Source organism: Meriones unguiculatus, chromosome 16 (genome assembly GCF_030254825.1).
Source record: "Meriones unguiculatus strain TT.TT164.6M chromosome 16, Bangor_MerUng_6.1, whole genome shotgun sequence".
Classification (NCBI taxonomy): Eukaryota; Metazoa; Chordata; class Mammalia; order Rodentia; family Muridae; genus Meriones; species Meriones unguiculatus.
The window spans coordinates 52681664-52706562 of record NC_083363.1 but is presented as its reverse complement, the minus strand read 5'-3'; the positions used below and the strand labels follow the sequence as shown (position 1 = coordinate 52706562).

Genomic DNA, 24899 nt, shown 5'->3' with positions numbered 1-24899 from the left:
TATCACCTTACACCCATCAGAATGGCCAAGATGAAAAACTCAAGCGATAACACATGCTGGAGAGGTTGTGGAGAAAGGGGAACCCTGCTCCACTGCTGGTGGGAATGTAAACTGGTACAACCACTCTGGAAAGCTATCTGGCGCTTTCTAAGACAAATAGGAATAGTGCTTCCTCCAGACCCAGCTATACCACTGCTAGGTATATACCCAAAGTTTGTTCAAGTACACAAAAAGGACACTTGCTCAACCATGTTTATAGCAGCTCTATTTGTAATAGCCAGAACCTGGAAACAACCCAGATGTCCATCAACGGTGGAATGGGTACAGAAATTGTGGTATTTTTATACAATGGAATACTACTCAGCAATCAAAAAGGAGGAAATCATGAAATTTGCAGGCAAATGGTGGGATCTAGAAAAGATCATTCTGAGTGAAATATCCCAGAAGGAGAAAGACAAACATGGGATATATTCACTTATATAGACCTATAAGATATGGTAAACATAATGAAATCTATACACCTAAAAAAGATAATCAATTGAGGGGACATGGGGTAAGATGATCAATCCTCCTTTAGAAAGACAGATGGGATGTGCATTGAACGTATGACAGGAGTCTACTGAGCGCATCTGAAAGACTCTAACTAGCAGTGTTTTCAAAGCAAAGACTCATGACCAAACCTTTGGCAGAGTACAGGGAATCATAAGAAAGAAGGGGAGTTAGTCTGATGGGGAAAGGATAGGAGCTCCACAAGGACCAAATATATCTGGGCACAGGGTCTTTTCTGAGACTGACATTCAACCAAGGACCATGTATGGATATAACCTAGAACCTCCACTCAGATGTAGCCTGTGGTAGCTCAGTAACCAATTGGTTTCCCAAAGTGAGGGGAACAGGGACTATTTCTAACAGGAACTCAATGACTGGCTCTTTGGTCTCCCCACCCCCGAAGGGAGGAGCAGTCCTGTTAGGCCACAGAGGAGGGCTTTGCAGCCAGTCCTGAAGATACCTGCTAAAACAGGATCAGATGAATGGGGAGGAGGTCCCCCCCATCAGTGGACTTGGAAAGGGGTACGGTGGAGATGAGGGAGGGAGGGAGGGAGGGACTGGGAGGGAATGAGGGATCGGGACACGGCTGGGATACAGAGTTAATAAAATGTAACTGATAAAAAAAAAAGTTAAATAAAAAATTAAAAAAAAAAACAAAAAAAACAAAAAAAGAAAATTGCATTTGGTAAGGAGTTAGAATTACTGAAAAGAACTCAAGCTTAAGTGAAGATAGTATTTAAAATCTCAGTTGCCCAACTAGAAAATTCAGGGGAAGCCTTATAACTGAAATGGATAGAGTATAAGAGAGAGTATTAGAATTTTAAAATAGAGAAATAGAATGACAGTGAAAAAGTATTTCAGGAAACACAAAAGAAATACTCCAGAAATAGGAGGCCTTGTGGAAAACCCAAATTTTTTAATAATAGGCACAAATTATGAATACAATAATGTTCAAATTGGTATGGCCATAGATGGGTTAAAGTCATAGATGGAGAATCCCTTATTACTGGACCTCAGAGGAAATTTTTTCTAGAACAAAGCTGGGGTACTGGATGTAACAAGAAAGAAATCATAAATCATGTGTAAAACAACACCACCAGGATAACAACTGACTTTTCAGTGTAAACTATAAAAATCCAAAGAGCCTGAAATAATGTATTTTAACTTCTAAAAGACTACATACAGCAAAGTAGGTTACTGTGCCCATGAAAACTGTCACTGAAGAAGAAAAAAGAAAATGTTTTAATGATACATGGAGGCTAAAATAAAGTAGATAACATTTCAGACTGTAAATATGAGTACATATAGTCAATATCATATTGAATAAAAGTATAATTAATGAAAAACAAAATAGGACTAAGAACACATACAGGAAAAAGAAAAGACCAATAAGGCAGCAATAACCACACCACTTTCAGTAAGAATTTCAAATATTAATACCCTAAATATTCATTTAAAGACATGGGATAATTGAACAGGCTTTTAGATCCCAGAGTTTATCGTTCTGTTGTCTATAAGCAACTCATATTGCATTCAATGATAGGCATAACCCTAGGTGAAATGATAGAAAAAGTCTTCTAAGCAAATGGACTCAGGAAGTATTTCGACCATATAATTCGAAAAAAATGAGACTTCAAATTAAACTTAATCAGAAGTAAACAACAATAGAACCTTACTCTGTTTAAGGGAACAATTAAACAATAAGACCATACAATTCTAAGAGTAGATAATGATTAAAATTAAAACACAAACTCTAGTGAGCCCAGTTTCATAAAAAGTGTACTATTAGAAGTCAAGACACAGGTAATTGAGTCTAACTCAGTAATAATAATAAATAACAGCATTTTACTTGCTTATGATCCAATAGTATCCCTTAGTGTATCCCATGTTTGTGTACAGGATTTTTGCATACGTGCACACACTCGTGTGTGTCTCTACTACATCTTTTGATACATTTATCAATGAACACCTAGTGCAATTCCATATGTGCCTATTCTCAAAAGTACAGCAGTGACCCACTGCAGCAGGCAGCTTGTCTTTCTCTACACATTGGTTTTGCTTCCTTTGCAAACATACTCAGTAATGAAATTGCTGGATTATCAGATAATTCTGTTTTCTGAGTTTTGGAAAAGTTCCATCATACTCTCACTTAATGCAGGCTTTGTTCTAAAACCAGGAGGAGGAACATAATTCTTAAAGATATCTTAACCCATATTACAAAAAGTATTTATTTTACAGCAGTCAGTTTGGACTTAGTACTTTTAACCATGCTGATGTCCACAAGAACTAGATTACATCCATGAATACTTTTTAAAGGATGCCTAAATGCTCAAATAACCATGGTTGGCATGCTGTAGCAGCTGTGCAGTCTTGGATCTACCTGAAGGAAAACTGCCTGGGAATTTCTCTACTTGTACCTTATAAGCAGGGGTACCCGATATCTCTGTGATTACCTCCACCTGCTTCCCAAGACATGTCTGCCAGCCTGCGCCACAGCCACCAGCGACTGGCCTAAGGAGGTAAAGCAGGAATTACTTGCAAAATTCACAAGAGGAGAGGCTAACAGAGACATACAGAAGGAATGCTACTGACCATGGTGCTTACCAAGAAAACCAACACTGGAACAGGACTATATCAGGAAAGTCAGAGGGGCTTGTTTTGTGCTGAATAAATTTTCCTCATCTGAGAAGAGGAAACCATAATTAAGAAAATACATCCATGAGATTTGATGTAGGCCAGCCTTTAGGGCATTTTCTTGATTAGTGATTGATGGTGGATAGTCCAAACCATTTTCAGTGGTGCCATCTCTGTGCTGATGTGTTCTGGGTTCTATAAGACTGCAGGCTGAGCAAGCCAGAGGGAGCAAATCCAGTAAGCAGCACTCCTCCACTGCCTCTGCATCAATTCCTGCCTCCAGGTTTCTGCTCTGACTTCCTTCAATAATGAACTCTGATATGGAAACCTAAGTTGAATAAACACTTTCCTCCCCATGTCACTATGGACATGGTATTTCATATCAGTAATAGTAATCCTAACGAAGACACCAATAAAACAAATGAACATTTAAAGCAAGTTTCTTGTAGTGTAAGCCCTGTTTCAGCTTTATTTGGACCTTAATAAAGACAAATTGATTTAACTTGCTATTAGCAGATGTTATGAGTGATTATCAAATGTTTATCAGATGGGAAAACACTACTTTTTTTACTGTTATATATAGTGAAATAATAATTATTATTCGGAGGTGGGACAAGATGGTGGCGCCAGAACACTGCATCTGAAGAACAGGACAACATTTTCCATATAGCGACTAAGAGACTGAACTCTGGGCCCTAAAACCATAGCGATCGTGTTTCCCAGGTGAGAGGAAACACCCACACCCCCATGGCATGGGAATCATTCGGGTCCACTCTCAGGCCACCCAGCCAGAACCTGGAAGAGATCCCGGGTCCCTTAGGCACAGGTCGCCAGACCAGAGCCACATGCCTGCGTGTCCTGATCACCTTCCCAGGCTGAATGGTGGGCACAAAAACACCAGAGACTGGGAGTCCTAGTCGCGAGAAAAGCCCACGGGGAAGGAAGACAGCAGGACTGGCCACAAGTCACCCAGTCTTTACCTGGAAAAAGTCTCGCAGACCGGTGGGTACGAGCGGCCATCACTGAACTGGGCTCAAGCCGCAAGCATGGACAGTTGTTGCATGCCCAGATCTCCGGCACAGACGGAGCTGTGCGCCCCAGTGCAAGAAAGATTGGGAGTCCCTGTCAGGAGTAAACCCCACAGGGAAGGAAGGAAACAGGGACCTGAATTAGGCCATCCAGTATATCCCTTGAAAAGGTCCCGCAAACTGGCCCATCCCAGGGACCTGCTGTGCACCAGATAGCCTCCTGTTACCAGGAGAGAGAGCAGTAGTCACCCGCCACAGATTACTGCTTGGGTACTGAGGCCAGGCCCCAACCTCAGACCTACAAAAGCCCTGGATCCCCAAGATCAATCCCCAGATACTGCTCCAAGGGGCAACTAGTTATCCCTAACAAAACTGACCAAACCAAGGGACGCACAGGTTACAGCAGCAGCTCACTAAATTTACAGCAAGAAACCCAGAAGCAGGGCAGCTGTCTCCAGGACTTCTCTGGGTGAGAGGAGAGCCCTCTCAACTAGGACCACAGTTATCACTCAGGTCTCTATGCCTGAGGTGAGCTGTGGCAACTCCTGAAAAACACCAGCAATATAGTGACTATACCCAAAAAGCTGAGGAGGGTTCCTACAGGAAAACCTCAGTGTCTGTAGTTATGTCCCCCTTTTCATTTCTGATTTTGATTATTTGGATGGTGTCTCTCTGCCTTTTAGTTAGCTTGGCTAACGGTTTGTCTATCTTGTTGATTTTCTCAAAGAACACATCTTGGTTTCATCGATTCTTTGAATTGTTTTGTTTCTAATTGATTGATTTCAGCCCTGAGTTTGATTATTTCCAGCTGTCTACTCCTTTTTGTTGTGTCTGCTTCTTCTTTTTCTAGGGTTTTCAGGTGAGCCATCGAGGTGCTTGAATGAGCTGCCTCGAATTTCTTCTTGAAGGCACATAATGCTATGTATGAACTTTCCTCTTAGCACTGCTTTCATTGTATCCCACAAGTTTGGGTGTGTTGTGCCTTCATTTTCATTGAATTCTAGGAAGACTTTAATTTCTTTCTTTATTCCTTGCCTGACCCAGCTGTCATTTACTAGCTTCCTGCCAAGGGAATTCCCTCCACCACGAGATTCCAGGAACCACCAGAAACTAACTCCAAACACCTACGATAGCCCAATGGGTAGAGGCCAGTGTGAAAGCTCAACCAACAAAAGACAGAGCAATATGGCATCTCCAGAATCCAGTTATCCAGGGGTAAGTAGGCCTGGACACCTCAGCATAAATGAAATTCAAGAAGATGACCTAACATTTATGCTCATGAAGAGATAACAGAGGAAACAAATAAAATGTATAAAGACCTAGAGGAAGATAAACTCAAACAGATTATGGCCATCCATAAAGAAATGGAAGAAGATAAAGAAAAACTGATTATGGCCATCCATGAAGAAATACAGGAAGTTGCAGCCAAACAGTTTGTGGCCTTTAGAGCAGAAATACTTAAATCACTGAAAGAAATAAAAGAAACAGAGGATTGTTCAAACAAACAGCTGAAAGAATTGAAGGAAAACAGGAAAATACAGTCAGACAGGTGAAGGAAATCAACAAAATGGCTTAAGACAGGAAGATAGAATTCAAAAAATTAAAGAAAACACAAATGGAGGAAATTGTGGAGAGAAAGAACTTAGGGAAGAAAACAGGAACTACAGAGGTAAGCATAACCAACAGAATACAAGAAATGGAAGAAAGAATCTCAGGTGTGTAAGATACAATGGAAGAAATCAATGTATCTGTCAAAGAAAATGTTAAATCTAAAAAATTCCTGACACAGACCTTCCAAGAAATCCAAGACAACATAAAAAGACAAAACCTAAGAATAACAGGAATAGAGGAAAAAGAAGATTCCCCCCTTCAAGGCCCAGAAAATATTTTCAACAAAATCATTGAAGAAAATTTCCCCAACTTAAAGGAGAGGCCAATAAGAATACAAGAGACCTACAGAACACCCAATGAATTAGACCAGAAAAGAAAATCCTCCTGCCACATAATAATCAAAACCATAAGTATTATCTTTTTTAGGTGTATAGATTTCATTATGTTTATCATATCTTATAGGTCTATATAACTGAGTATATCCCATGTTTGTCTTTATCCTTCTGGGATATTTCACTCAGAATGATCTTTTCTAGATCCCACCATTTGCCTGCAAATTTCATGATTTCCTCCTTTTTGATTGCTGAGTAGTATTCCATTGTATAAAAATACCACAATTTCTGTACCCATTCCACCGGTGATGGACATCTGGGTTGTTTCCAGTTTCTGGCTATTACAAATAGAGCTGCTATAAACATGGTTGAGCAAGTGTCCTTTTTGTGTACTTGAACAAACTTTGGGTATATACCTAGCAGTGGTATAGCTGGGTCTTGAGGAAGCACTATTCCTATTTGTCTTAGAAAGCGCCAGATAGCTTTCCAGAGTGGTTGTACCAGTTTTGAGCGGACATGGGGTAAGATGATCAATCCTCGTTTAGAAAGACAGATGGGATGTGCATTGAACATATGACAGGAGTCTACTGAGTGCATCTGAAAGACTCTAACTAGCAGTGTTTTCAAAGCAAAGACTCATGACCAAACCTTTGGCAGAGTACAGGGAATCATAAGAAAGAAGGGGAGTTAGTCTGATGGGGAAAGGATAGGAGCTCTACAAGGACCAAATATATCTGGGCACAGGGTCTTTTCTGAGACTGACATTCAACCAAGGACCATGTATGGATATAACCTAGAACCTCCACTCAGATGTAGCCTGTGGTAGCTCAGTAACCAATTGGTTTCCCAAAGTGAGGGGAACAAGGACTATTTCTAACAGGAACTCAATGACTGGCTCTTTGGCCTCCCCACCCCCAAGGGAGGAGCAGTCCTGTTAGGCCACAGAGGAGGGCTTTGCAGCCAGTCCTGAAGATACCTGATAAAACAGGATCAGATGAATGGGGAGGAGGTCCCCCCTATCAGTGGACTTGGAAAGGGGCACGGTGGAGATGAGGGAGGGAGGGAGGGACTGGGAGGGAATGAGGGATCGGGACACGGCTGGGATACAGAGTTAATAAAATGTAACTGATAAAAAAAAAAAAAAACCATAAGTATACAGAACAAAGAAAAAATACTAAAAGCTGCAAGGGAAAAAGGCCAAGTAACATATAATGGCAAATCCACTAGAATCACACCTGACTTTTCAACAGAGACTATGAAAGCCAGAAGGGCCTGGACAGATATCATGCAGATCCAAAGAGAACACAGATGTCAGCCCAGGCTACTATATCCAGCAAAACTCTCAATCATCCTAGACAGAGAAAACAAGATATTCAATGGCAAAAACAAATTTCAACAATACCTACACACAAATCCAGTGTTACAGAAGACACTAAAAGGAAAAATACAACCCAAGAAAACTAGCTACTTTCAAGGAAACACAGGAAATAATTACACCTTACTATAGTAATACAATAAGCAGCCAAGCACACAAACTCATGACCAGAGCCAACATCAAAATCAAAGGATCTAACAGCCACTGGTCATTAATCTCTCTCAACATCAATGGACTTAATTCTCCAATAAAAAGACACAGACTAACAGAATTTATGCGTAAACAAGACCCAGCAATCTGTTGTATACAAGAAACACACCTAAGTCACAAAGATAGACATTACCTGAGGGTAAAGAGTTGGAAGACAGTTTTCCAAGCAAATGGACCCAAGAAGCAAGCAGGTGTAGCCGTTCTAATATCTGATAAAATAGACTTTCAACCAAAACTATAGCAGCTTTATTCGTAATAGGCAGAAGCTGGAAACAGCCCAGATGCCCCTCAACTGAAGAATGGATGCAGAAATTGTGGTATGTCTACACAATGGAATATTACTCTGCAATGAAAAATAAGGAAATCATGAAATTTGCAAGTAAATGGTGGTACCTGGAAAGGATCATCCTGACTCAGCTGTCCCAGAAGCAGAAAGAAACACATGGTATATACTCACTCATATAGACATGTAATATAGGATAGATGTACTAAAATCTGTACATCTAAAGAAACTAATCAAGAGAGGGGACTCTGACTTAAAATGTTCAATCCCCATCCTGAAAGGCAAAGAGGAAAGATATCAGAAGAAGAAGGAAACAGGAAACAAACTAGAAACCTGCCACAGAGGGCCTCTGAAAGGCTCTGCCCTGCAGACTATCAAAGCAGATGCTGAGATTTATGGTCAACTGTTGAGCAGTGTGCATGGAATCTTATGTAAGAAGTGGGAAATAGTGAGATCTGGAGAGGACAGGAACCCCACAAGGAGAGCAACAGAACCTGAAATTTGAACACAGGGGTCTTCCCAGAGACTCATACTCCAAACAAGGAGTATGCATGGAGATAACCTAGAACCCCTGCACAGATGTAGCCCATGGCAGTTTAGTGTACAAGTGGGTTACATAGTAATGGGAACAGGGACTGCCTCTGACACAATCTGATTGGCCTTCTCTTTGGTCACCTCCCCCTGAGGGGGCAGCAGACTTACCAGGCCATAGAGGATGACAATGCACCCACTCCTGATAAGATCTGATAGACAAAGATCAGAAGGAAGGAGAGGAGGAGCTCCCCTATCAGTGGACTTGGGGAGGGGCATGTGTGAAGAAGGGGTTGGAGGGTGGGTTCGGGAGGGGATGAGGGAGAGGCTTATGGGGGTATACAAAGTGAATAAAATGTAATTAATAGAAATAAAAATAAAAATAAAATAATTATTATCCTATGTGGTCAGTAACTATATGTACACCTCCAGGCCTAGAAACTTTGACTCAAACATAATAGAAACTATGTTTCAGAGTCATTTTAATTTTACTCAGCCTTTACTGTTATTGATGAGGCTGTTTCTCTGATATGTCTGTTTATATTCAGACTTATTAAGACTGAAGCCCTGATAATTATTTTCTATTATATTATTCTCTTGATCCTCTTCCCATAGCCCTTAGCTTCTGCTGCCTGTGTTCTCCGTTTAGACCATATTGAATTTTCCTGAATCAAAATTACCACTCAGTTCAACTATCAAGATAAATTATGAGGCATATAATAGACAAATTTTCACACAATTTACTAAATGAAGCAAATAGGGCTTGGCAGTATAGAATTGGTTGGAAAAGAATATGAAACACTCAAACACAGAATTTCCACACCACATAATCAAGTCTATTCAGAAATGTTTTTCCTGTTTTTAGCTTAAATGACTAACAATTTAACTTAAATGGGACTTAATTCAACTTACTTACACTTGCTAAATTCTCATTTTCCTTTGGAATATTTGTTGTGTTCTGTGGAATATTTTTAAAGGAAGTACAGTTGCAATCACTAACATATCTGTTTGTTTGGCTTTGAGGATGTAATTGAATTGAATGTATCTTAATATTTTTTCAACATTAAAATACAAATGTAGACCCTTGCATTAAGAGTGGCAGCAATTATCCATGAGTAGTAAGCCACTTAGGAGACTATATTTGATGTACCTTGTGCTTGGTCTATTTATCTGTGTTATAAAAACATGTACATCAATTAGAATTTGGGCCAGTATTTATGTACGTAGCTGTGGTTCTGAAAATGAGCGATAGGAAAAGGATCAAACACAACCATTCCTTTGTCTGTGTTTTCCACTCTGCCCTGGCCTCTATATTGAATAACACACTCCAAAATCAATCAGAAAATGATATGATAAGAGAATTTGCAGAGACAGTAGCATCCACTTGTTTTTCTCATTCAAAGACTTGTAACTTTTTTTCAATTCTTTCTGCAGGTAGCTTGATATTAAAAATGCATCGCAGTCAGAGCAGATTTACAGGTCAAGAATGTCCTAACAATCAGGTTGATCAGGTGATCTTATCCAGCTGCTTTGAGCACTAGTCCAATGTTCAAGGCTACTATTGTCAATGTCTGTATTTTCTTCATTGTTCAAGTGAGTATGGGATGTCCTATACATTTTGAAAATGTATACTTTAAAGTTTATTGATTATTTGTTGCTAAAATTGTTTTAAATACATTCTGAATTACTATAGGTATTTTACTAATTGTAAAATTAGTTTTGTTATTGTCTTAAGTAAATCTCATGCAGTGTTGTTCTAATTAATATATGAAGTAAATGTTTTTGTTACTATGGTTTGTTCATTCATTAAAGGACATTTTAATTTACTATTTTTACTTTCCTCATTAATTCTCTGATCATCAGAATTATGTACAGGGAGTAAATATAATAGTTTAAGAATGCAATTATTGCATATAAAATTGTTTCTTGAGGCTATAAATCATATTATTGTCTAAACAAATGTTAAAGCTAATACATAGACAATTAAAATAAAAATCAAAAGGAAATGGCATAAAAGTGTTTTAGTGATTATGAGTGAATAAAACTCAAAATAAGTATTTTTTTTCCAGAGAGTATTACTTTATACTCATTTACAATAAAGTTTTGCTTTAACTTCTTCCTTTCCATTTTGTATTCCCTTATTGCCTTTAGTTGTCTTATTGCTCTAGCTAGGACTTCAAGTGCTATGTTGCAGAGATATGGAGAAAGTGGGCAGCCTTGCCTTGTCCCTGATTTCAGTGGGATTGATTTAAATTTCTCTCCATTTAGTTTGATGTTGGCTATAGGTTCGCTGTATATAGCCTTTACTATGATTAGGTTTTAAAAAATGCTTTATATCTTGAATCTGAGAGAATTGAAATTACATAGTAAAAGGTCATTTTATGCAGAAATTGATGTCTACTTGTGGACCTGTGTGGTTTGCTCATTTAGAAGAAAATCCAAATGAGTAGTAAAAACAAAGTTGAAAGAATACAGAGCAGTTGGGTGTGAAGAAAAGAATGATTGTTTAGCACTTACCTCTAGTAATTGAGTCTCAGGATAACCTAGATTGCTGTAAATTTTTACAGCTGACTGTAGGCCCCTCCCTCTACTCCAAAAGGGGAGGCCTCCTGCCCTACCAACTGAGACCAGCCTACCAAGTCTATTCAGGATTGCCTGAATCCTCTTCTGTGTAGCCTGGCAAAGACTCTGCCCTAGGGAAGAGATCAAAAGGCAGGCATGTCTTTTGACAAAAGAGTCCATGTCAGAGAGAGCCCCTACTCCTCTTATTTGAGGATCCACATGGAGACAGAGCTGCCAACTGGCTACATCTGAGCAGGGGGTGTAGGTCCTCTCCATGCCTCATCCTCAGTTGGTACATTAATCTCTGCAGGTTCCCATGAGCCCAGATTTGTTGTCTTTGTTGGTGTCATTATGGCGCTCCTGACCCCTCCGGGTCTTCTATCCCTCATTCTTCCATAAGACTCCCTGTCTCTCTGTGCTCTGCCTAAAGTTTGCCAGTGAGTCCCAGTATATGCTTCAATCCCTACTAGGTGGACTCTTTCAGAGGACATCTATTCTAGGCTCCCTTGCTGTTCTCTGTCTTCAACTGCTTCCTGTGCCTGTGCTATTTGCCCTTCTGAATGAATATTAAGCATCCTCCCTAGGGTCCTCATTGTTATTTAGCTTCTTTATGTCTGTGGATTTTAATATGGTTATATATTACATGGCTAATATACAGTTATAAGTGAGTACATACCATGTGTGTCTTTCTGCTTCTGGGTTACCTCACCCAGGATGATCTTTTCTAGTTCCAGCCATTTGCCTGCAAATATCATGTTTCCTTTTTGTAATATCTGAGTAGTATTCCACTGTGTAAATGTACCACAGTTTCTTTATTCATTCTTCTGATGAGGGACATCTGGGTTATTTCCAGATTCTGGCTATTATGAACAGCTATAAACATCTTCAGCTGTTCCCAATTTTCTGAGAAAGTTCCAAGTTGATCTACAAAGTTGTTGTGCAAGTTTGCACTCCCACCAGCAATAAAGGGGTGTTCCCTTTTCTCTACATCCTCTCCAGCCTGTGCTGTCACTTGAGTTTTTGATGTTAGTCATTTTGGCAGGTGTTAAGATGGAATCTTTGAGTTGTTTTGATTCACATTTCCCTGATGACTAAGGATATTGAGCATTTCTTTTTTCTTTTTTCTTTATTCTTTATTATAATGTATTCAGTGTGTATCCTGGCTGTGGCCTTCTCCTTCATATCTTCCCAATCTCTCCTTCCCTCTTCTGTTGAGCATTTCTTAAGTGCTTCGATTCTTCTGTCAAAAATTTTCTCTTTAACTCTGTGCCCTATTTTTAACTGGATCATTTGGTTTGTTGGTGTTTAGTTTCTAGAGTTCTTTATATAATTTGGATATTAGCTCTCTGCTAGATGCAGGGTTGAAGATCTTTTCCCAGTCTGTTGGTTGTCCTTTTGTTCTTTTGACAGTAATCTTTGCTTTACAGAAGCTTTTCAGTTTCATGAGGTCATATTTTTTATTTGTTGATCTTAGACCCTAAGCTGTTGGTGTTCTATTCAGGAAGTTGTCTGCTGTGCCAAAGACATCAAGGCTTTTTTCCCACTATCTATTCTAAGAGATTTAGTGTTCCTGGTTTAATTTTGAGGTCTTTGATCCACTTTAGTTTTGTGCAGGATGAACATGAATCTATTTGCATTTTCTACTTGTAGACATCCAGTTAGACCAGCACCATTTATTGAAAGTGCTTTCTTTTTTCTTTTTTTTATAATTTTGGTTTCTTTGTAAAAAATCACATGTTTGTAGGTGTGTGGTTTTATATCTGTGTTTTAGATTCAAGTCCATTGATCCACCAGTCAATTTCTCACAATGACACAACAAAGAAAGAATTTCAGACTAATTTTCTTTATGATCATAGACTCAAAAATACTCAATACATTACTCATAACTCTAACTCAAGAATACATGAAAGATATCATCCATCACGACCAGGTAGGCTTCATCCCAGGCATGTAGTACTGGTTCAATATACGGATATTCATCAATGTAATCCACTATATAAACAAACTGAAAATAAAAGGTGATGATCTTCTCAGATGCCAAAATAGAATTTGATAATTTCCAATACCCATTCAGGTTAAAATTCATGGAGTCATCATCTGTACAAAGCATATATGTAAGCATAGTAAAAGCAATGTACAGCAAGTCTATAGCCAACATCAAAGTAAATGGAGAAAAAAATTAAATAGATTCCACTGAAATCAGGGACAAGGCAAGGCTGCCCCCTCTCTGTGTATCTCTAAAACATAATACTTGAAGTTCTAGCTAGAGCAATAAAGAGGTCAAGGGGATTCAACTGGAAAGGAAGAAGTCACAGTATCATTTTTTTGCAGATGATATGATAATTTACATAAATGACACCAAAAATTCTACCAAGGAACTCATACAGCTGATAAACACTTTGAGAAATGTAGCTGGATACAAAATTAACTCAAAACATCAGTACCCCTCCTGAGAAACAAAGGGCTGAGAAACAAACTAGGGAAATAACACCCTTCACAATAGCCACAGATATCATAAAGTATCTTGGTGTAACAATAACCAAGCAAGTGAGAGATTTGTATGAAAAATACTTCAAGTCTATGAAGAAAGAAATTGAGGAGGTGGTGCCCAGCTTTGCCTCCTAGTCAGCTCCATTTTTCTTCTCCTCGGCTGGTTCTTTCCTTTCCTCCAGGGCCCAGAGTGGCCGGACTTCTTGCTCCCTTCTCTGAGGTAGAGTCAGAGCCCCTGCGTTTGCTCCTTCCTCGCCATGAATGAGGAATTCGAGGAGATCGTTCTAGGCCTGACAGAATGCATCCTGTAGTAGATAATGTCAGTGAATGGAAAGAAGGTTCTTCTCATGGACCAGAAACCTTCCCATGGAAGAGAAATTGCATCTATAACGCCTCTGGAAGATTTATACAGAAGATTTAAATTACCAGGACAACCACCAGCATCAATGTGGAGAGGAAGAGACTGGGATGCTGAGTTAATTCCCAAATTCTTATGGCCAATGGTCAGTTGGTGAAGATGTTGCTTTACACAGAGGTCACTCGCTGTATGGATTGCAAAGTGATTGAAGGGAGTTTTGTCTGTAATGGAGGAAAAATCGTCAAGGTTCCTTCTACTGAAGCAGAAGCCCAAGGCATCTAGTTTAATGGGACTATTTAAGATACCTGATAAAACAGGGTCAAATGAAAGGGGAGGAGGACCTCCCCTATTAGTGGACTAGGAAAGGGGCAGGGAGGAGACCAGGAAGGGAATGTGGGGTTGGGGAGGGAATGAGGGAGCGGGATACAGCTGGGACACAGAATTAACAAAATGTAACTAATAAGAAAAATAAAATAAAAAAGTAAAAATAAAGGAGTACTCAATGCATGGAGCGTGTCAACAGAGCAAAAGAGTGAACATGAAAAAAACACAGTAACTGTCCTCATTAATTGTCAGATAAATTAAAAAAAAAAAAAAAGAAACTCTGCTTCAAGTAGTGCCTAGTTGATGTAGTCAACTTTGATGAAAAAGGTTCTAGGACTTTTGAAGGTGTGAATCCTAAGAAGACCTCCATGAGAGACATGTATAAAAAGTTTGATTTGGGCCAAGATGTTATAGACTTTACTGGCCATTCTTTTGCTCCGAACAGAACAGATGACTACTTAGATAGATGGTATTGTGATACCATCAATAGAATTAAACTTTAAGCGAGTCTTTGGCAAGACACAGTAAAAGCCTGTACCATTACCCGCTCTATCGCCTGGGAGAACTGCCACAAGGATTTGCAAGGTTAAGTGCTGTATGTGGAGGTACCTACATGTTGAATAAGCCAATTGAAGAAATCATTGTGCAAAATGCAAAAGTGGTTGGCATAAAATCTGAAAAGAGATTGCTCGCTGTAAGCATCTCATCTGTGATCAAATCTATGTAAAGGATTAGGTTGAAAAAGTGGGCTAGGTAATCAGAGTGATCTATATCCTTAGCCATCGTATGTATTAAGAACATCAATGATGCCATCTCTTGCCAGAACAACATTCCGCAGAACCAAGTCAACCACAAGTCAGATAGCTCTGTTTGCGTGATCTCCTTTCCACATAATGTGGCAGCACGGGACAAGTATATTGCCATTGAAAGTCCAACGGTGGAGAACAAAGAGACAGAGAAAGAGTGAGGTTTGGAGCTCTTGGAGCCAACTGAACAAAAAATTGTCAGAATTAGTGACCTCTTTGTACCTAAAGAAAGCCAGATCTTTATTACCTGTGCCAAGGATGTTACCACTCACTTTGAGACAACCTATGATGCCATTAAAGATATCCATAAGAGGATGACAGGATCAGAGTTTGACTCTGAAGAAATGAAGAGCAAGAAGAATGACATTGAGAAGACTATACAGCAGTGCATACTACGTAATGAGGACAAACTTAAAATTTGGCAGATAACATATATTGTATGAAATCAGTACTGTAAGCCCTGCTTTTATGATCAAAATGGACACTGAAGAGTAAATATTCCTTCCCTTCACTTTTCTAATATGTATTAACTTGTTTTCATGGAATGGCTAGTCAGAATTGCTTGGCTCTGTTCAGTTTAACCAGGCTGGATCTTTTTTTTTTTTTTTTTTCAACTGGAGAAGCTGTTCTAAGCAAATATTGGTATGGGTAGAGAACTTGATGCAGTACTTGTATCTTTTAATCAGTGTAGCAGTTGTGATCTAAATCCATATAATTTGTACAAATCCCAATATTGGGAGTCTAAACTGAATATTCTTTGGTTCGGGAAAACATTCAAAGTTTTCTCAATTTTGTGATGCCATGCCCAAATAGAAGAGCCACATGTTTTGTTTATGTGGGTGTAAACTTTTAACCAAACTTCAGACTTAGAAGTTGTTTGAAGACAGCCAATATATAGTATTTTAACCTACTACAATTGCTGAGAAAGGGCAAGGGAACCTTATGGTAAAATATAGGTAAATATATTTACCTATGGTAAAATACATATGGTAAAAAAAATATGGTAAAATACAGCTAAAATATAGAAGCACCTTTTATCCCATCTATGGTTTCTTCAATGGACCAAGCTGCAATGCAGTATTGATTTGACACAGCCTCAGTTTCAATGATGTCTGTCTCAAAATGGCTCCAAATGATTTCTGTATTGTAAAATAAAAGCAAACTTTGGAAACCTAAAAAAGAAAGAAAGAAAGAAAGAAAGAAAGAAAGAAAGAAAGAAAGAAATTGAAGAAGAGATCAGAAGTTGGAAAGTTGGAAAGATCCCCTATGCTCATGGATTGGTAAGACTGACATAGTGAAAATGGTCATTCTGCCAAAAGCAATCTACAGATTCGATGCAATTCCAATCAAAATACCAACACAGTTCTTCACAGAACTTGAAAGAACAAATCTTAACTTCATATGTAAAAAACAAAATCAAGAACAAACAAAAACAAACAAATAAACAAAAACCCAATAAAAGATCCTATAGATGTATCTCTATCTATAATTTCAAGCTAAATTATAGAGCAACAGTAATAAAGACTTGCATAAGTTTGAAACATTACAAGTACTTTCCTAGACAGAATGTAGGTACATTTACAATGTTCCCCTTGTAAATCTTTCTATCTTTAAATCTGCTACCATGTTCATTTAAATTACTTGAAAACCCTGAGGCAGACCCACCCACATAAGCAAGGCACAGCTACAGACTCATTGAAAATTCAGCATAAATGCTGCTGCTTGAAGGCATTGCGTCATCAAAGTAATTCGTTACACAGAAACAGATAGCTTATCCACAAGAAACTACTGAAAATCCCTCGTCTTGGAAAACATGATGTTTTTCTCAGAATGATCTAAGCAAAGGAATGTTTGCACTGACTTTTTTCCCCAATAATAGTTGTTATTCTCTCTAATCTACTATTTATAGGTTTAAATATTCAGATGTGAGTATATAAGTTGAAATAACTGAGAAACCAGGAAAGGAAAAGGATCACAGGGCAGTCAGAGCGAGGACTATCAGGGTACAGGTGATTTGGGAGGAAGAAATGAAAAAGAAACAAAACAAAAGAGGGATATGAATATAAATTGGGATGGATTAGCAAGGTCAGCAGAAGGAGAGGGTGGAGGGACCAATAATACTAAGGATGTTTGAAAAAGACGCAAGGAATCATATTATATAGTTACCAAAAATTGCACACATACACACACAACAGACACTCACAGACACTCACTATACATATATATGATATATATTATATACTTATATATATTAATGAAGTTACATCACTTCAGCTGACAACCTCTCCTCCCATAGAAGCTGTCTAGCATAGTACCCAGCAATAAGCATGAGGACCCCTTCTAGAAGTGTATATTCTCAATCCACTTAGCAAAACCTCCCAGATTTCAGATGAGGCTCCAAGACATGGAATCTTCTAAGCTAATCAGCTCACATGGAACTCATTTCCCCTGCTCACTAAATGGTGGTGTCCATGACCAGAGGCACAAATAGTAGCTGTCGAGTTGTTAATAGGAAATGGCTGTTAGCAAGAAGCTGTACTGCATTAGAGCTATAACAACAACTGAAAGAATTCAGCCAGGCAGCTTGGGAGGACAAGTGGATAGGGCATGAGCTGAACAGAATCTATGGGACATTGAGAACATTGTGGCCAAGCCTCTGTTCCCAAAGTGAGAGTCATGGTAAGGTCACCCTGCAAAGCTACTGTGGGTGAGTTGGGATTAACAACATGGAGCAGGCGGTGCTACCCTGCCTTTGGGCTCCATGACAGGACAACTATGCATAGTTGAATGAAGTGAGATTGTGAGCAACAACTGAAAGCCAGGCTGGTTTTCCCAAATGCTAGTCTAGAGTGCACACTAGTCTAGAATGCTGTGTCGTGTGAAGTCGGGACCGCACTCTGAGTCGCCTGCCGCCTCTGGATGCACTGACGATGGCTCACAGCTTCCTCAGTGGTTCCAGACACATTCCATGACAGCGAGAGCAGGAGTTCCTCTGCTAAGGTACATCACCTGCTACAGGCTTGCTGACAGGCCCAGCCTAACACTCTAGCCCACTCTACCAAATTGACACTTTATCATCATTATTGTTGTTATGTTGTGCTGGAGAGGGACAAACGTAGGACCTTGCATGTGTTTAAAAATGACATCACCACAATGATACATCACCATACTGTATGATTTAATTTACATATGAAATTGTACATATAGATGACTTCATCATATATGTATGGTTCCACCTTTCTTACGCATTCATGTGTACATAATTGCATAAGTTTGTCTGATATTTGACTTAAAGTAAACACATTTTTTTTTCAAACACTTCACAACTTTTGTGTGATAAAAATCTTCAAGAGCCAAGTTTGGTCGTCCATGCCTGTAAACCTAGCACTTGAGAAGCTAAGACAGAAAGTAGTGTTGTTAGTTTGAGACTAGCCTGGTTTCCAGCATGAGTTCCAAGTGAGTGTTGGCTACACAGTGAGATCCTGTTTTTTTTTTTTTTTTAATAAACTGTCCACATTACTTGTAGACTCTTGAACTGTACAATAAATTATCACTTCCTGTATGCACACAATTCTGAAAAAAATCTTGTTTCACTCATTTGCTTGAATTTCATACACAATAATCAATCTCTCTTTGTTTTTATCAAATTAATCCTTCCAGGAAACATTATTAAACTTCAACTCCTATGAGATAAACTGTCTTTGAGTAGAGATATGAATGAGATCCTGTGGTATCTATCTCATTATACTTAACAAAATGTTAAACTTAACATAATTAATAATCAATATACCCCTGTTCGATGGAAGTCCATTGGCTGCTCAGTTCCGAAGTGGGTTCCCTAATAAGGGGTACAGGGGCTATCTCTGACATGAGCTCAGTGGCTGGCTCTTTGATCACCTCCCTCTTCAAGGTGCAGCCTTGCCAGGCCACAGAGGAAGGCAATATAGACAGTCCTGATGAGACCTGATAATCCTCCCTAATCAGGGAACTAGGGAAGCGGTATAGGGACAGAAGAAGGAGGGTGGTTGGGACTGGGAAGATACAAGGGAGGGGGCTGCAGTGGGGACAATAAAGGAAATAAATTATAATAAATAAATATATAAATAAAATTGAATAATTAAAAAAATAAAAATGCCAAAGAGACATCAGTACTACCACAAATAGGAAAGTTCTATGCACAGTAATTAAGTAATAAAAAAAATAACTCATGAATGGAAATTAAACACCTAAAAAAGATAATCAATTGAGTGGACATGGGGTAAGATGATCAATCCTCGTTTAGAAAGACAGATGGGATGTGCATTGAACGTATGACAGGAGTCTACTGAGCGCATCTGAAAGACTCTAAGTAGCAGTGTTTTCAAAGCAAAGACTCATGACCAAACCTTTGGCAGAGTACAGGGAATCATAAGAAAGAAGGGGAGTTAGTCTGATGGGGAAAGGATAGGAGCTCTACAAGGACCAAATATATCTGGGCACAGGGTCTTTTCTGAGACTGACATTCAACCAAGGACCATGTATGGATATAACCTAGAACCTCCACTCAGATGTAGCCTGTGGTAGCTCAGTAACCAATTGGTTTCCCAAAGTGAGGGGAACAAGGACTATTTCTAACAGGAACTCAATGACTGGCTCTTTGGTCTCCCCACCCCCGAAGGGAGGAGTAGTCCTGTTAGGCCACAGAGGAGGGCTTTGCAGCCAGTCCTGAAGATACCTGATAAAAGAGGATCAGATGATTGGGGAGGAGGTCCCCCCTATCAGTGGACTTGGAAAGGGGCACGGTGGAGATGAGGGAGGGAGGGAGGGACTGGGAGGGAATGAGAGATCAGGACACGGCTGGGATACAGAGTTAATAAAATGTAACTGATAAAAAAAATAAAAAATAAAAAAATAAAAAAAATAAATGATAGATGAACAAGGAAAATGTAGTATGTATACTCAATGAGATCATATTAACCAATAAAAATGTTGCAATATTAATTGAAGTAGGCATCATTATTTTTACTATTTGAAAACAGTCTTTTAATTTCTGAAACAATGATGTTTTAAAAGGATATTTTGAAACTTAATATACAGTGAAAAATTTTAGATCCTTGAATCAGGGTTTAATAAGCACAAACTCTGCAGTTTAAAGGTAAAACATGTTAAAATCCTTGCCATTATGTTTGTACAAAATCATTCTATGGTGGCCAGTCCAGGCAGACTTCAATTGCTATGAGAAATTACCTCAAACAATAAATTATGAAATGTTTTTGGCTCCTGGTATCAAGGCATGGTCACTTGGCCCTGATGTTGTAGGATGGTGTCAAAGCATAATATGGTAAAACAAAAATATGGTGAAATAAAATGATCGTATTATAGACGTTAGAAATAGAGGGGGAGGGAGAGTACACACACACACACGCACAGGAGAGAGACAGATGGACATACAGACAGAGAGAGAGAGAAAGAAAGAAAAGAGAGAGATTGTGTGTGTGTGTGTTTGTGTGTGTGTGAGAAAGAGAGAGAGAGAGAAAGAAAAGAGAGAGAAAATGAGAAAGAGAGAGAGAGAGAGAGAGAGAGAGAGAGAGAAAGAGAGAGGGAGAGCATGAACTAAAAGCGTTCTACTTGCTCCATTGAGTTCCCCAGGTGGCATCATCTGGGCTCATCTCATCTACTCAGTTTAAGGACAAACATTTATCATGCCAAATTGCTCTAAATCAAAACAGTGCATATTTACTTGATGGAGAAATATGTGTACCAGCCATAGATTATAGCACCATCATTTCAGCTGTCCAAATGATTGTTAGTTTTTCTTCTCTATGTAAAGCTTTGCTGTTGTCTTAAAATCCTAAACTCATTTAGATAGTACACAATGAGAAATCACTGTTGATTCCACTCATCAAAACATTAATTTATATCAACTAGCCTTCACCAAGTAGCTGGATTTCAATGGGGAATAAATACCACCAAATTTTTCTCTTTCCTACGCAGTTACTAGAAATATTGTTGTATAAATAGTTTGATGAAGCCAAGGCTGGTCAGTGAACTACTGGGCAATTTATAATGGAAAGAACATTAGCTGAGCAATGAAACATCAAAATCAATCACAAGAACAGTTGGGTGCTTGAATCAACAAATAAAACAGAGGCATTAAGATTTCAATGATGTATACTTAAGCAACTTAAGGAACTGTTTAGACAAAAGGAAATACTGGGTCATCTTTGGCACAGCAGTTTTTTTTCCATAATTTTATTTTTCTCATTAGTTACATTTTGTTAATTCTGTATCCCAGCTGTATCCCTCATTCCCTCCCCAATCCCACCCTCCCTCCCTCATCTCCTCCCTGCCCCTTTCCAAGTCCACTAATAGGGGAGGACCTGGCACAGCAGTTTTGTGTCAATCATAGTTCTAAAACTGATTCCATACATAGATCTCTAGGAGAACTAGTTTTTGTTGTTGTTATTATTATTATTACTATCAATATTATCATGGTTATTTAATGGGAACAAAGATACAGAAGAGTGTTCTATTTGTGTGTATTATAGAGTTAGGATTTTGGAATTTTTGACATAGCAATGAATATGATATCTGGCATTCGCTAGCTGGAATACCTTTATAAATTATACACATATTCCCTCCAAAGTATTTATAAGATTCTTCATTTGTAAGTTCAGGCTTATATTAGGACAAAAATAAGAGGCTTCTGTTTGGGTGAATTTAAATTAAAATATAGTACTATTCAAAATAATAAAAAGTATACTTAGAATATATTGGAAAACAAATGAATTCTGGTTGGGAGGATCACTTGGGTGCAGGAGTTTGCACTATCTCAGACAACAAAGATAACCCTGCCAAGAAAGGGCACTGGAAGAGAGAGTAGCTGAGAATTTTGTAAGAGGCAGAGATTTAGCTATTTCTTTAGCTTCTGATGCTAACTCTCTGGTTGATGTTATTAATATTTTTTTATTAAAAAGTACAGTGTCGAAGTGAGAAAAGTAAAATTCATATGCTTAAATCCTCTAAAATAAACAAGAGATTTTTATTATTTTTTATTTATTTTATTTTTTTACTGTTTATTGACTTTATGTTCCAATGATAGCCCCATCCCTCATCTCTGGCTGGTTCCACTCCTACCCTCGTTTCCCCTTCCCTAGTCCACTAAAAAGGGGAGCTCTCCTATTCCACTATCTGACCTTAGCCTATCACTTCTCATCAGGACTGCCTGAATCCTTTTCCTCTGTGGCCTGGCAAGCTCCTGCAGCCACCAGGAGGAAGTGGTCAAAGAACAGGCAACAGAGTCCATGTCAGAGACAGATTCTGCTCCCCTAAAGCTTCATTATGTCTATGAAAATACCAACAGTTTCGTTTACCATGTGAGAGGTAGTAAAAGCATTAGATGCCAATGTGTTCATAAGCATGTTATGTATAAATGCGAAGTAGCACTATTCCTCATAAACACAACATAGCTATCAACACATTAGTAAAATGAACTTAATCCTTGTGAAGGTTACAGAAATTCCCAGATGAAAACCATCGAGTAAATATTTCAAAAAAAATCTTTTTTCTAATATTCCAATATTTCTCTTTCACAACATTTATTTACATCAATAAGACATAGTCTACTGTAAGTAGGAATACTCATAATTTGCATCCAAAGTATATCAATTAAGCATTGTTCATGGTGCCTGGTCTATATTTCAGTTACTAAAGTTTAGCACATTATATTCTGGTAAAATAAATTCTAGTCTATAACTAAAAGTAAAAGGAGGTTGAGAAGAATCAAAATTAGTGCCCCAAATAATATTCTTACATATTTACACATATGTGTGTTTGTGCACATGACAGTGAGAAGGGAAAAAGAGAAAAAAACAAAGAAGTGAATTCTAAAAGTTAACTAATCTACACTACAAGGTAATGTTATTGTCCTAAAGAAGGTGAATTTCAGAGGATTGTTAATTATTATTATTACTATTATCATTACTTGGTTTGGTTTTTGAGTCAGGGTTTCTCTGTATAACCTTGGCTTTTCTGGACTTACTTTTTAGACCAGACTGGCCAGGAACTCACCATGACCCGCTGCTCCCTGCCTCCCTGAGTGCTGGGATTACAGGTGTGCACCACCATACATGGTTTGGATTGTTAATTATTAATACAGCAGTGATTTGAAAATAAAATGACCCCACAGGGCTAAGAGTTTGAACACCTTGTCCGCAACTGGTGGTGATGTTTGGTAAGTTTGGGATTATTTTAGGAGAGAAAGAGGATATTGAGGATTGATGGCCCATCTCCATTTCCTGTTCTTTCTGTGTTTCCTGACAGATGGGTGGTCCTAATCTTTCTGCTGTGATGAATTATATACTTTTTGAAACAGTAAACCAGAGTAAATACTTTCTTCTTTAAGCTGTTTTTGCGTTTGCTTTTTTACCACCAAACAGAAAAAAGCCTAATACAAATACGATACTTTATAAACATAAAATGGTCATTCATCCATTTGTTTTTCAAATATATTTTTGAATTTATTTATTATTTTCATTTTATTCTTTTTAAAAAAATATTTATTTTTTATAAATTGCAGTTTATTCCCTTTGTATCCCAGCTCTAGCCACCTCCCTTTTCTCCTCCCAATCCCACAATCCCACCCTCCCTCTTCTCCCATGCCCCTCCCCAAATCCTCTGGTATGGGAGGTCCTGCTCCCCTTCCCTCTGATCCTAGCCTATCAGATCTCATCAGGACTGGCTGCATTGTGCATTTATCTATTTGTGAAGATATTCTTTTTGCATAAACTCATTAGAAATAAACAGTGACTTTTCTTGTGCTATACTGATACGGTCCTTTGCAGCTACATTGTCGATTGTAGCTGATAAAATTTACATGCACACATATACCTATATACATATGCACATATATACATCATACATATGTGATATACTTCATACATAAACATATTCCTACATAATACCTGTATTGTCTGAATGACATTACTTTTCTGTACATTTTCAGAGCTGACAATCGGTATTTATCAACAAATTACTGTGCTTTTCTCTAGAGAAGTGTAGTTCTTCCAGTATCAGTATTTTTCAGTTGCCTGGAGTTCTTTGTGTATAACTGAGGCTTCCTAGAGTTTTTCCCATTGACTTTGGTATCACATACCCCCCACTTTGGTATCTTTATTCTTGTCCTTGTTAAGATCAAATTTAGCCTATCGTATTAATTAGACTTTATGGGTAAATTCTTTCATTTTCAAAGACTTTTTTTATTGTGTTTTTATGTTTAAGAACATTTGTTATCATTTATAAGTATTAGAATTTAAAGAGTGAATCTTCATAAAGAAAACCTTTTCTACTTCTTTTGACTATATTGGGTGTTAACAATTATTTGATAAAGGGATACACACATGTAAGCAAATGAATGAATTAATAAAAACTACTACTATAGAAACTTCTCTTTTAAATTCCACCTACTAATTGTTGTCAACTCCAATTGTCCTGTATGTTAAAAGTAAGTATAAGCATTTTATAGCAGGTGAATTGAAATGTCTGACCAATCAATCGTTCCTTTTTCACAGTCATATCCACACTGCTGCACTGCACACTAGCTTCAAAAGGCTTCAGATCTTTTCTGGGGAAGCAATCTCGTTCCCTGGGACCAGATAAGTGAAATATTCTTTTATGGGGTCCAAGAGACCCTATAATCTCAATTTTAATAATTTACCTCATTTTTTTCATAGTAATTGCTGAAGTAATTAGAGGATGTTTCTTAAGGCCTACAGATCACTCTACACAAGCTTCTAGAGTGAGTCTAGAGAAATGATGCTAAAGGATTT

General features: G+C 38.3%; 1 pseudogene; it reads left to right on the top strand.

Moving 5' to 3' along the window:
* Positions 1-13862: 13862 nt before the first annotated feature.
* LOC110542288 (rab GDP dissociation inhibitor beta-like) lies at positions 13863-15536 on the top strand (annotated as a pseudogene).
* The last annotated feature ends 9363 nt before the right edge of the window (positions 15537-24899 follow it).